Source organism: Rhinoraja longicauda, chromosome 31, assembly GCF_053455715.1.
Source record: "Rhinoraja longicauda isolate Sanriku21f chromosome 31, sRhiLon1.1, whole genome shotgun sequence".
Classification (NCBI taxonomy): domain Eukaryota; kingdom Metazoa; phylum Chordata; class Chondrichthyes; order Rajiformes; family Arhynchobatidae; genus Rhinoraja; species Rhinoraja longicauda.
In genome coordinates, this window is record NC_135983.1 from 17,445,260 (window position 1) to 17,458,092 (window position 12,833).

The 12,833-nt window shown below is 41.3% G+C and overlaps 1 protein-coding gene across 8 annotated transcripts in view; it reads left to right on the top strand.

Annotated features, from left to right (window-relative positions):
• The window catches only part of LOC144608490 (potassium channel subfamily T member 1-like), a 291,806-nt gene that overhangs the window by 219,820 nt on the left and 59,153 nt on the right, over nucleotides 1-12,833 (top strand). The gene's annotated exons all lie outside the window — the stretch shown is intronic.

The following is a 12,833-nucleotide window of genomic DNA, read 5'->3' on the forward strand; positions in this document are numbered from 1 at the left end:
TTTTACATTTTTTTGCTTTTTTTAAAGATTTCCAACATTTGCAGTCTTCCTTTATGTGTCAACTTTATTACTCATTTGCATTAAGTTCATATTTTCAGGTGCTTTTCCCCTTCATCTCTTGCATTAATTTCACTTGAGTTTTTTGTGTGACTCATTGTTATAAACCAATGCAGAGGCAGATGTAAGCAAAACACAAAGTGCTGCAGGAACTCAGAAAGTCAGGCGGCATCTGAGGAGGGAAAGAGCAGGCAATGATTTGGGTCAAAATGTCGTCCACCCATTCCCTCCAACGATGCCGCCTGACCCGCTGTGTTCCTCCAGCACTGTGTGTTTAGCTCAAGATTCCAGCAGCTGCTGTTCCTTGTGCCTCTAGAAGCAAACATCATTACTGGGTGGTGCGTTTACTGTGTGTTACACAGGGTAATAATGAAACGAGGCTTTATGGTGGATGAACAAAAACCCAGGCTGTTTCCACCCCAGCATGTAGCTGAGTGAACTGCATTCCCTCCGGGATTTTTCTGGAATTTTCAGAAATTGGAGAACCTGAACGCCAGTGAAATCACCTTCAGAGAGAAAGTCTTTGGAGATTTTTTTAATAAAAGTTTTTTAATCTGTTGGTTAATAGTTTTAGAAGGATTGGAGAATGGAAAATTAAATGAAGACGAAAGATCGCCTGGTGAATATATCCAACCAGATATAATTGTTGATTGCGGAGAGTTAGCAATGGATTGGACAGCTGTAAAAACATGGTGGCGAATGGAATTTAACCGGGAGCATCCTGAGGCAGTGCCTCTTGAGAAGGAGAAACAAGGCATGAGAATCCACTGTAAACTGTAAGGTGCTGAGAGGTGGAGAGGGCAGTTCTGTAGGAAAATAAAGAAATTTGGAAGACATAAAGTAAAAGCAATGGAGTCTTGCTGGAACTGTATTAAACACATGTTAGGCCACAGGAGGAGGAGTGTGTGTAATTCTGGTCACCACCAATTATGCCAATAACTTAAAGTACACCATACACTTAAAGTAATTAATGGGATTAGAGGGAATTCAGAAGCAATAATTTCACTCAGGACATATGAAGGTCCCGATTAGAATCTAGTTTAGTTGATGGGAGTCTGGACTTTGAAATCACAAAGCTGGAGGAACTCAATGGGTCAGGCAGCATCTGTGGAAGGAAATGGGCAGATGACGTTTCAGGTCGAGACAGTTCTTCGAAATGGTGTCTGTCCATTTCCTTCCACAGATGCTGCCTGACCCGTTGAGTTCCTCCAGCGGTTTGCTTCTTGCTCAGGCTTCCATCATCTATAATCTCCTGTGTCTACATTGGATAATGCAATCGTTTCCTGAGTATATCTATCCTTGTATTGCAGCATTTAACTGGAAGAAGATAGTGAGCTTCTTCCATTTTAAGTCATCTTATCCCCATGCAATGCTTACTGATGGATATGAATAGTGTTGAGCATACAGTTAACACATCAAGTCAGCACAGTAGCAAAATGGTTGTAGCACTGACTATCAGGAGATCTGGTGCTCACCACCAGAGAGACTAGGACAGCAGGTGGTCGTGCAGTCTGCTTTGTAAACCTCTCAGTTAATATCTGGGACATGAGGGAAAGTGAAATTAACGCAGATTGCCCCAGAGGCAGAAAGAAACAGATAGTTTAGGAGGTCTTTTAGCAACTGTAATGTTGCTTGCAGTGTTGTCTGGAGAGTTTGGTGCTAAATCAGTCACTTTACTGCCAAGTGAACACTGAGTTAGATTGGATGCTGGACCCTGATTAAAAAGTTTGTAGATTATATAACATTTGGCCTTGCAATTTGTAGTGTGGGCAAACAAGCTCTAAATGGCAGGCAAATATCAATGCACTAGTCAGGTGGGTAGGAAAGTGATGAATACCTTTGGAAAGGTCAAACAAGGCAAGGAAATAGAAAGCAAGGCACAGAAAAAAGACACAAAGTTCTGGACTAACTCAGCAGATCAGGCAGTATCTATGGAGGACATGGATAGGTGACATTTCAGGTCGGGACACCTTGAGTCAGTACTGATGCGAAATGTTGCCTATTCGTGTTTAGAGATTAATATACTGCAGGCCATCCAAGGTTCAATGGCATTATCTGTTGCCTTGAGTTCTCTGAATATAACCTTCACAGAAATGGGTTAATGCTGTTCCAATGGAGACACAAGAGACTGCAGATGCTAAAATCCTGAGTAAAAAAAGCAAAGTGCAGGAAGAGCTCAGTGGTTCAGGCAGCATCTGCCTGCCCATTGTCCATTTCCCTCCACAGTTAATCTCAGTTATCCTACATAATGAGTCCTGGACATGTGTCCATTGTCTGTCCATTTCCTTCCCCAGATGCTGCCTGGCTCGCTGAGTTCCTCCAGCACTTAGTTCATGGCTTTACACTGCCAAATTTTTATTTGCGGAGAAGGGGTTTGACAAAGGAATACCCAAATGAACAAATATCCATCTGTTATGACTGAAAGTGGACAGGACAAGGCAGTTTTTGTTTTCAATCATTATGCTTAGTTTTCCTGCATGATATAAATCTACAGAGTAGCTGTTAAAATAAACTAAGTTTAATTCTGCCATTTGATGCGGTACTTCACTGCTAAGGCCATTGAGCTTGTGTTCACCACCCATGTGCCTATAACTTCTATAGATTGTACTGCATTGCTGTTTAGTGAGATAAGAAGAGTGGAACTTCTAACCATCTGTTATTGATGCTCAGACAAGTGGCTGATGAAACACTGCAACAGAAGTCATGCTGCATGATGCAAATTGGCCTTGTAGTTATATACACTTTCCCTTGAAAAGCCTATTAACAATTCCATGATGACATTAATTACTTATTAAATGTAAATTATTCTATCTATGAGCTATTTGTAATGGGAATAAAATTATAAAGTGACTTATCATTTACAGACAGACTTGTATCTATACATTGTCACAGCAATAAATTTAACAAAAGATAAATCACCTTAGTTCTGATCTTAACTAAAGCACGATAATATAAACTAATGGGTGACGTTGCGGGTCGAGACCCTTCTTCAGACTGAAGAAGGGTCTCAGCCCCTCCCCTTCCCAGATCTCCCACTGTCTTCCTGTCTCCACCTATATCCTTCCTTTGTCCCGCCCCCCTGACATCAGTCTGAAGAAGGGTCTCGACCCGAAACGTCACCCATTCCTTCTCTCCTGAGATGCTGCCTGACCTGCTGAGTTACTCCAGCATTTTGTGAATAAATACCTTCGATTTGTTCCAGCATCTGCAGTTATTTTCTTACATAATATAAACTAATGTCAGTTATGCTACTAATATGTCCTGGAAATGATATATGTCCTGGAAATGATAAACCAAATAAATGATTTCTCCTTCCATTTTCACCTTTGACAAATCTTGCCTCCTATATTAAGGTTACATGGTCTGTTCCTACCCATGTATACATTTCTAAACGTCAAATATAAATGCCAAACTTGACATAGACCAACACATCCTCCTGCGCAATTGCAGTTGACCGTTCTTGAAAAATGGCATCAAGATATCTCAAATCCAAGAACAACAATGCCTGAATATTTTTTTAAAATATATATTGCTTCTCATCCTCTTGATTCAAGTAAACAAACCAATTCTCACTTCCATTCCTTGTGGATAATGATCCTTCCTTTTCATCACCTCTGACGTTCCCTCTGGGTGGATTTCAATCTAATTATCGTTCTCTGCTTCTCTTTTCACCTGAGATAACATCAGATATTTAAACTTGCCTTCACTTTTCAATACAATCCTTCAACCGTCCAACTTGGATCAGATAGTTTAGCAGCTCAGTGAACAGCTGAATTAGTGTAAACACCACGTTTTCTTTTCCCAAGATGTGCACAGTCCCTTCTACCACAGCATTAGCATCAAACTGGATTAAGGTGGCACTGTTACAAACACCCCAGAGATTTCCAGCAAAGGTGCAGTTATTAGGTACACTCTCGATGAACCGACTGCCTTGTATCATCTGAACAAATCGCTGGGTTCTCTTTTGAACCCCTTGCTACTGAGGATGCCATCACTCAAAGAAGCAAGGTTTCTCTCTCCAAGACTCGACACCTCAATCTGCTGCTGCTGTGGCTGTCTTGTCGCTGTGATCTTTGCTTTCCACTTTAAAGACTATAGACCAGTACTGTACAGGAAGAGACCTTTTGGCCCATAATGTCCATGCCAAACTTAACACCAGATTAAACTAATCTCCTCTGCCTGCACGTGATCCATATCCCTCCATTCTCTGCATATTCACGCACCCATCTAAAATCCTCTTAAATATCACTATTGTATCCGTCTCCATCACCGCCTCTGGCAGCGGGTTCCAGGTACCCACTCTGTGCGGGAGAAACAAACATACCCCGCATATCTTTAAACTTTGCCCCTCTTGCCTTACAGCTATACCCTCTAGTCCTTGACATTTTGATCACGGGGGGAAAAACTGTTCTGACTGTCTACCCTATCTATCCCTCGCATCATTTTATTTACTTTTAATCCATTGTCAAATATACTCACATTTTCTTTCTGCATCCTGTGAAGATGAATGCATCATTTGCAACAGAAACTTGGTCCAAATTTTAACCCGAGAATGAAGGCAACCTCATCAGAAGCAGTGAATTTGAAATGGCAGTTTCTATACCTTCTCAAAGTCCAACTTTGATAGCCATTACTTCTCGGGGATGGAATGGAGGTATAGCTTAAGCACACACCGCACTCTGAGATCGCAAAAACGAATCTTCCAAACGCTGTTTCTTGATTAGTTGGTCTTTATTAAAGTAGTACAAATCAAAAGAGCAATTTCGTTCTTATCAACTGTTTCTTCTTCAAACAATACAGTAAAGGTTGTGTAGTCGTTACCATGTGGTTGTGGCTGGCGCGGTTGTGGTAAAAAACTGTATTCTCTCCATCCTCCGAGACTAAACTGACCCCCAATCTCTGTGGCTACGCTAGCCCCCTCAGATGTAGACGCTCCCCATTACGTATCAAATCACATCCCCGAGAAGCATGCAAAAAAGGCAGAAACTAGAAATATTAAACATAGCCATAATATAATGACAGTAACTAATTTAAGCGAAATGGCTCCTACAGCATTATTGAGCAATTTGACCCAGCCAGGTGATCATATCATATCATATCATATCATATATATACAGCGCGGAAATAGGCCTTTTCGGCCCACCAAGTCCGCGCCGCCCAGCGATCCCCGTACATTAACACTATCCTACACCCACTAGGGACAATTTTTACATTTACCCAGTCAATTAACCTACATACCTGTACGTCTTTGGAGTGTGGGAGGAAACCGAAGATCTCGGAGAAAACTACACTATAGTGATACACTACATTTCACTACATAAAACTGTAGTGATACACTACATTTCACTCAATGAACACTTTTATCACACATTTAAACTAAACTGCAAACACGCTTTAAATTGGAAGTTCTGAAGGTGGTGCATTCTCCAACAGTCTGCAAATAAACTCTGTTGCCTAGAGAGTCCCAAGACAATGCCTACAATGCTGATTGCACTGGCTGAACTATCAATGTTCCCAGCCAGTTTCTCTGCAAGAATGCTGAGAGCATCCTTTTTCCCTTCCACGTTATTGTACCATTTTATATAAAAGCTATCGACCCTGAGATGAGATTACCTGTTGCACTGTTGGTGTAAGAAAATAACTGCAGATGCTGGTACAAATCAAAGGCGTTTATTTCACAAAATGCTGGAGTAACTCAGCAGGTCAGGCAGCATCTCAGGAGAGAAGGAATGGGCGACATTTCGGGTCGAGACCCTTCTTCAGACTGTTGCACTGTTGGTGTGCATGACTTGTAAACTGTTTTTAAATGATCCATTGAAGGAATGGATAGACATTATTTTGGCCTCGTCCAATATATCAAACCAATATATATAATTGCATGGTCTGGAAACGGCCTGAAATCTGTCGAGGCTTATTAAATCGATGGTTTAAACTTGGCACCGTTCATTTGGTGGTTCAGATCGATCTGATGATCACTGCGATGGTCAGCATGGAGAAGGGTTCTGAAATGAGAGGGGAAGGTGGATGGAGTTCAAAAATTAGTGGGACTGGGTGAGGTCGAAGTTTGTGGGTGAGAGTTCAAAATGGTGGGATGGTGGAGGTTCTGAGAGAGAGACTCCGCATAAAAGTGGACCAGAAACGCCGAGGTTATGTCCAGGCATGCCATGCATGACTTTAAACTCCACCACATCTGTCCAGTCTTCTCCATTTTACCATTTAAAAAGGATCGTGACCCGTCTCCCAATGAGGAATACACTGTGCATAGAACATAGAACACTACAGCACAGGAATGGGCTCTTCGGCCTACGATGTTTGTGCCAATCAGGATGCTAAGTTAAACATCTCATCAGCCTGTAAACGATTCAAATCCCTCCATTCCTTGCACTTACACGTGTCTATCTAGAACCCTTTTTAAGCGCCACTATCGTATCTGCCTCAACCATCACCCCAGGCAATGTGATCCAGCCCCCCACCCCTCTCTGTGTAAAAACAAAACTTGCCCCGTACACCTCCATTAAACTTTCCTCCTCTCACCTTATTTCTACTCCGGAGAAAAAAGGTTTTGACTGTCTACCTTCTCTATGCCTCTCATAATTTTATACCCTTCTGTCAAGTCTCGCCTCAACCTCTGATGTTCCAGAGAAAACAATCCAAGTTTATCCAACCTCTCCTTGTAATTAAAACCCTCTAATCCAGGCATTCAATTAATGGTTTACCTGTATGGTTGAAATCGGCATTGTATATGAAACTTTTACATGACATTATCCAGTGTACTCTCTAATGACATTTTACATGACATTATCCAGTGACTCTCTAATAGCATTTTGTCATCCTGTTAGAAGATCTGATTTGAAATGAAACTCTGGCCTTTAACAAGTACAGGAAAATAATGTTCGGTAGAAATGGTGATGCTTGGGCTTCTGTGTCTATGATATTTCTCCCAAGAAGACGACAATCTTTTAGAATTCATATATTCTTGAAATTTGCTCTTTTTATTTTTTTTAGAGAACAAGGTAAACGTAATGTTTGTCACAGTAAAAACAAAATTGTGCCAGGAACAATCTTAATCTGACAATTAGCCCGTGGGTAACAGCATAAATAGGGTTAACTAGCATTCACTACATGAATGACAGTCGATCCTTCGAGCGGCGCATCTGGTGGAACTGCTGTCTGACAACATTAGAGACCCGGATTCATTCCTGAGATCGGGTGCTGTCTGAGTGGAGTTTGCATGTTCTCTCGCAGGTTTCCTGCGAGTGCTCTAGTTTCCTCCCACATCCCAAAGATGTGCGGGTTTATAGGTTAATTGGCCTCTGTAAATTGCCTCTCGTGTGGGGAGTGGATGAGAAAGTGGGAAAACGTAAAACTAGTGTGAATGGGTGATCGATGATCGGCATGGATTTGGTGGGCCAAAGAGACTGTTTCCACACTCTATTTTTCAATCAATCACTCGAATGCAAGTCTAATCGAAGTTCTTTTGATACCAGCCACTTAATTCTTATCCTGTCTATTTTTGTTACCATCTGATCAACCTTCTCCCCTCAAAATAGATATTACAGAGGAGGCTTCTCTCATCTATCCTTGTATCCCTCTCCACTCATTTCCCAAATCCATTTCTTTCGATATGTTCTGATTAAAATCTTTCCCAGGATCACCTACAAAGACCTAATTGCCTGTTCTTCACTGCTCTGTTCTACCCGAATCTCCATCCTCCACTTTTGACATACTTCAACCCAATTATTTGTATTTGTATGGCAACTACCTTGCTGTTATCGAGGCAGTAAAATAAGTTGACACGCTGACTAATTGAATCGTGTTCTGCAAAGCTCAGCTTTGCCTATGAGAAAGTATTTTACACACTTATACCCAAGATCGTTTCCCTTGACAAATGAAGCTGTTGGTCATGATACGTGCTTTCATTGACATTTCAGATCAGATTTAAAACTCTGGCAAATATGCAGTTGCAAAAACGTTGTTGACTGTGGACCTTCCCTGCTGTCAGAGACTGGGGAAGGTCATTCAATGTCACCAAGACTCATTTGCTGACCCGAATGGCTGGGCTGAAGTCTTTGCCTGTTCCTGTCATGAAAGATGGGAATGTGCCTCAGGCTGAGCCTTGTGTATAAATGCACTAGCACTATACTGCCTTGATGCATGCGGTAGAAGAGCAAGCACAGGTTGTTTGCAGGGCATTTTTGGTGGCATAGTAGCAAAACTTATAGAGTTGCTATCTCACAGCTCCAGTGACCAAAGTCCAATCCTGACTTTCAGTGCTATCTCTGTGGAGTTTGCATGCTCTCCCTATGACTGTGTTGGTCACAAACACCTGTTGGCTCTAGGTGCATTTGTTTACATTACACATTCTGCTGCCCAGATGTTTTTCAGGCAGCTCTAATGAAAGCCCAATAATAGATTGGGTAGGTAATGAGAACCTTTGTCTCAGGAGGGAAATATCAACATAGCTTTAAGGTGAGAGGAGCAAAGTTTAAGGGAAATGTGCAGAGCAAGATTTTGTTATACTGTGGGCAATGGGTGCCCAGAACATGCAGCCAGGGGTGGTGGTGGAGGCAGATACGATAGTGTCGTTCAAGAGGCTTTCATATAGGCACGTGGATTTGCAAGGAATGGAGGGATATGGTTCATGTGCGGGCAGAACTTAGATTATCTTGGCATCATGTTCAGCATGGCAAAGTGGGCTGAAGGGCCTGCTCCTGTGCTATAATGTTCTGTGTAATATGCTTTGACAGTGATTCACTTCCAACAGATTACACCTTGATCTGCTGAGTGTTTCCAGCAATTTATTTTTATATTTTGTATTTGACTAATTGTGCTGTTAATTGAACTGTGTTAATTTCCCAGCCTCCAGTTTCTAGTGCCTTTTGCCATTTTGGCATGCATTATTAGTAGTGAGACTGAGGAAAAATCACACAAAGGGGTGTTGATGCATTTTATTCGTGACTATAGACCAACACTCCAAGATAGCATAAATGTGTTATGCAGCACAGCCTTTGTGGGGAGTTTACACATTCAGTCCTCGGAGTCCATTGCCAAGATGAATGTTGCCAAAATGGCCATTTTACTGTTTGCAAGATCAACTTGCCCAGATGAATGCAGTCACCATATTTCAAAATAATTCCAAACATGTGAATATCTTTTTGTGATTTTTTTTTAGTGAAATATCATTGTCTCTGAGATCGAAGGGCCGAATGGCCTACTCCACCTATTTTCTATGTTTGTTTTTTTTCTATGCTCCTGAAATCCCTGTCCTTGGCCAAGCTTTTGGTCACATGCAACTAATCTCCCTTTGTGCTATCTACAAAGTACTGGGGGACCTCAGCAGGTCAGGCACATTCTGTGGAGAGAATGGACAGAAGATGTTTCAGGTGGAGACCCTTTCATCACAAGGGACAGACATTAACCTACGTCTGAAGCCCAGACTACTACCTACGTGACACATTTTTTGTGCTAATGCTTGTATGAGATGACTTGAGACACTATTATGTTAAAAGGCACTTTATAAAGTCAAATCATTGCTTTTGGTCTCTTGCCTTATTAATGCTATCTTTCCTTCAGTTTCACTAATGCCCCCATAAGTGTAAATGACACTGTTTTGTCTTTGACACTTAAAGTGACAAACAACAGTACAGAACATATCAGAGTCACATGTGCACAGTAGGAAGATATGTTGCAACTGCTTCTTCTAAATGTTTAAGAGGGCTGTGAATGGACACTCCAAAACCTCATGCCTAACTTCAATTCAGCCATGTCAAAAGACAATCAGAGCCACAGAGGGATTCACAGATATAATCCTTGTTTAGATACATCTCACTGTGTTTGACATTATCAATTAATTCTCTTCCCCAACCTCCACAGCTTGTTGAGAGCTAGTGCACAGATTTATATTTCCCTTTGCATAAAGATATACTTCATGCCATCACTGAAGAGCAGCTTCAGTCTAATGTTAAAATTATACCACCTTCTTCTGGACTCCATCATCAAAATAAATCGTTTCTGTCTCCAACTACCCAAGCACAATCTTCAATCATCTTAAATGTGCCAAGTAGACCATCCCTTGGACTCCCTTGAAGAGCAATGCCAAGTTTGTGAAGTCTGTCTTATGAAATACCTTGAGCAAAACACAAAGTGCTGGAGAAATCCACGAGTCGGGCAACATCTGTGGAGGCAATGGACGGACGCCATTTTGTGTTGGGACCCTACCTCAGACTGATTGGAGTAATATTTTTTTTTCAAGCTTTCTTCCCCTTACTCCATCAATCTAAAGAAGCGTTCTGGCCTGTAACATCTTCTGTTCATTTCCCTCCCCAGATCCTCCAGCACTTAGGATCTAACATCTACAGTTTCTTGTGTTTCCTTAAATAACTTCTTGAACTGTTGTGTTGCCCCAGTAACTCTGTGTCGCATCCCCTTCCAAGGCCAAGTTATCTATCAAGGGTGTTGAGGAGATCGACAAGGCTCTGTGCAGTTACAATGTGACCCTCAACCTTTTGTATTCCAAACTCCCTAGAAATAAACTCCAACTTTGCTCAAAAGGCCTTTTAAATATCTGAGCACCAAGGGAGCCTCAAAGCAATGTTGACTTACAGCTGCTCACTAATAATCTATAGGTAAAATATTGCACATCCTGAAAATTGAACAGAAATATTCAGCAGACTAAGCAGCACTGGAGGAAGATGAAGTAATGTTAATATTTCAGGAAACTGGGCTGCCATTAGAATTTGAAACTATGAGATATATATATATATATATGTGTTTGTATATATGTGCGTGTGTGTATGTATGTGCGTGTGTGTATATGTGTGTATATGTGTGTGTATATATATGTGCGTGTGTATGTGTATATATATATATATATATATATGTGTGTGCATGTGTATATATATATGTGTGTGTGTGTATGTGTGTATATATGTATATATATATATATATATATATTGCTCATTTTAAGGAAGCACAGGGAGGGAAAAAAGTAGGTGGTGATTCTGTAATTGGGTGCAATATGGAGAGGGAATACAAGCAGAATGATTTCCTACATACTAAATATAATTTGTAAGATTATTGTCTTGTAATCTTACAAAGTTTTTGTAAATTAATATTGTAATGTTACTGCAATGTAACGGGAACATTAGTGTTTGTAATGTAACATTTTGCACAGTAAAGTACTAAACTATACGTGCAATGTTATTGTCTCACTGACAGGGTCACAGGAAACCCATAGAGGGTACATATTAGTGCACAACACATTCAAAATTCAACCCTCCACTTCTTCATAGTAATTAAACTCTTGCTGGCCACAAATGATTACTGACTCAAGTTTCCAAACTACCATTTCCTTTTTGTCAGGATTTTTGTATATATCGGTACCAAAAGTTTATTACTGCTTAAAATGTAAAATGCTCAGCAGGTCGGGCAGCACTTGTGTGGGGGGGGGAACTGAGTTTATATCTCGGGTAAAAGGCCGTACGTACATGAGTACTGGTAGATAGAGATTTAACAGAGCTGAAGAACAAGGGGACAATTTGATCAGTCCTTAAAATTGGAGTCCCCCCTTAATGTGGTCTGCTAAACATGTTTCATGTATGGTACCAATCAGTGCTTTATTGTCAACGACAAAGTGTACCGGCACATACCATCGCCAAAAAAGCACTGTTATTAATACCAAACCATAGGTCATCAAAGAGATTGTGAAAGTGGGACTTCTTTACTTTAAGAGATTGTTATTGTTCTTTCTCCCTTTTAAAAGCAACAGAACACTGACTGTGCGCTTTGGGGATGTGGTGGGGAATGGGTGAAATGTTACTCCACGTTGATAGAGTTGCTGCCTCACAGAGACCCAGGTTCGATCCTGACCTCGGGTGTTTTCTCTGTGGAGTTTGCACCTTCTCTCTGCGATCATGTGTGTTTCCTTCGGGTTCTCCAGTTTTCTCCCACATCCCAAAGTCACACAGGTTTGTAAGTTAATTAATTGGCCTCTGTAAATTGCCCCTAGTGTGCATGGAGTAGATACGAAAGTGGGGTAACATAGAACCGGGTGATCGATGGTCAATGTGGACTCTGTTTTACAAGCTGTATCTTTCAATCAATCGATCTCCCAAGGGAGACACAAAATGCTGGAGTAACTCAGCGGGTCAGGCAGCATCTCTGGGGAGAAGGAATGGGTGACGTTTCAGGTCGAGACCCTTCATCAGACCAAGGGAGATACATGCCCGAGTTGCCCAATGTGTGCCCAAGAGGCCACTCTCAGAATGGCCATTGAGATCACCAGTCGAAGCAAACCCTGACAACTCTGCACCGATGCTTCCATCTATCCACTCGCTATCTACCACTGTTGGAATGAAAACGTATCCAGGCAGGGAGATCTCAGCCTCTCTAACTTCTATCCCAGTGTGTTTTGCTCCTTATTGCGAGTGGAAAACAAAATGCCACACCATTTTCATCCAGTTTCTTTACAAATGTTTTCATGAGTTCTGTGCACGTTGATGATATTATTAAGTGCACAAAATACAATGGAAGTTTTGGATGAATCGAAACAGGAAATGCTTGGTCCAAATTCCCTAACGGACCTCAACTGGAAGTGAGCACGGGGCGAATTTTGTGTTTTACGTGAGATTTGCACATTAAGAAACGGCTGCAGTTCTTTTACAAATCCTATTTCTATGTCTGTGATAAGTTAGACAGTGATCGTAACTGAGTGACAAAACAGATGATAATCCAAGGCAAAGGGTGGAGTGATAAAGGGATGACGAAGTCAGCTCAGA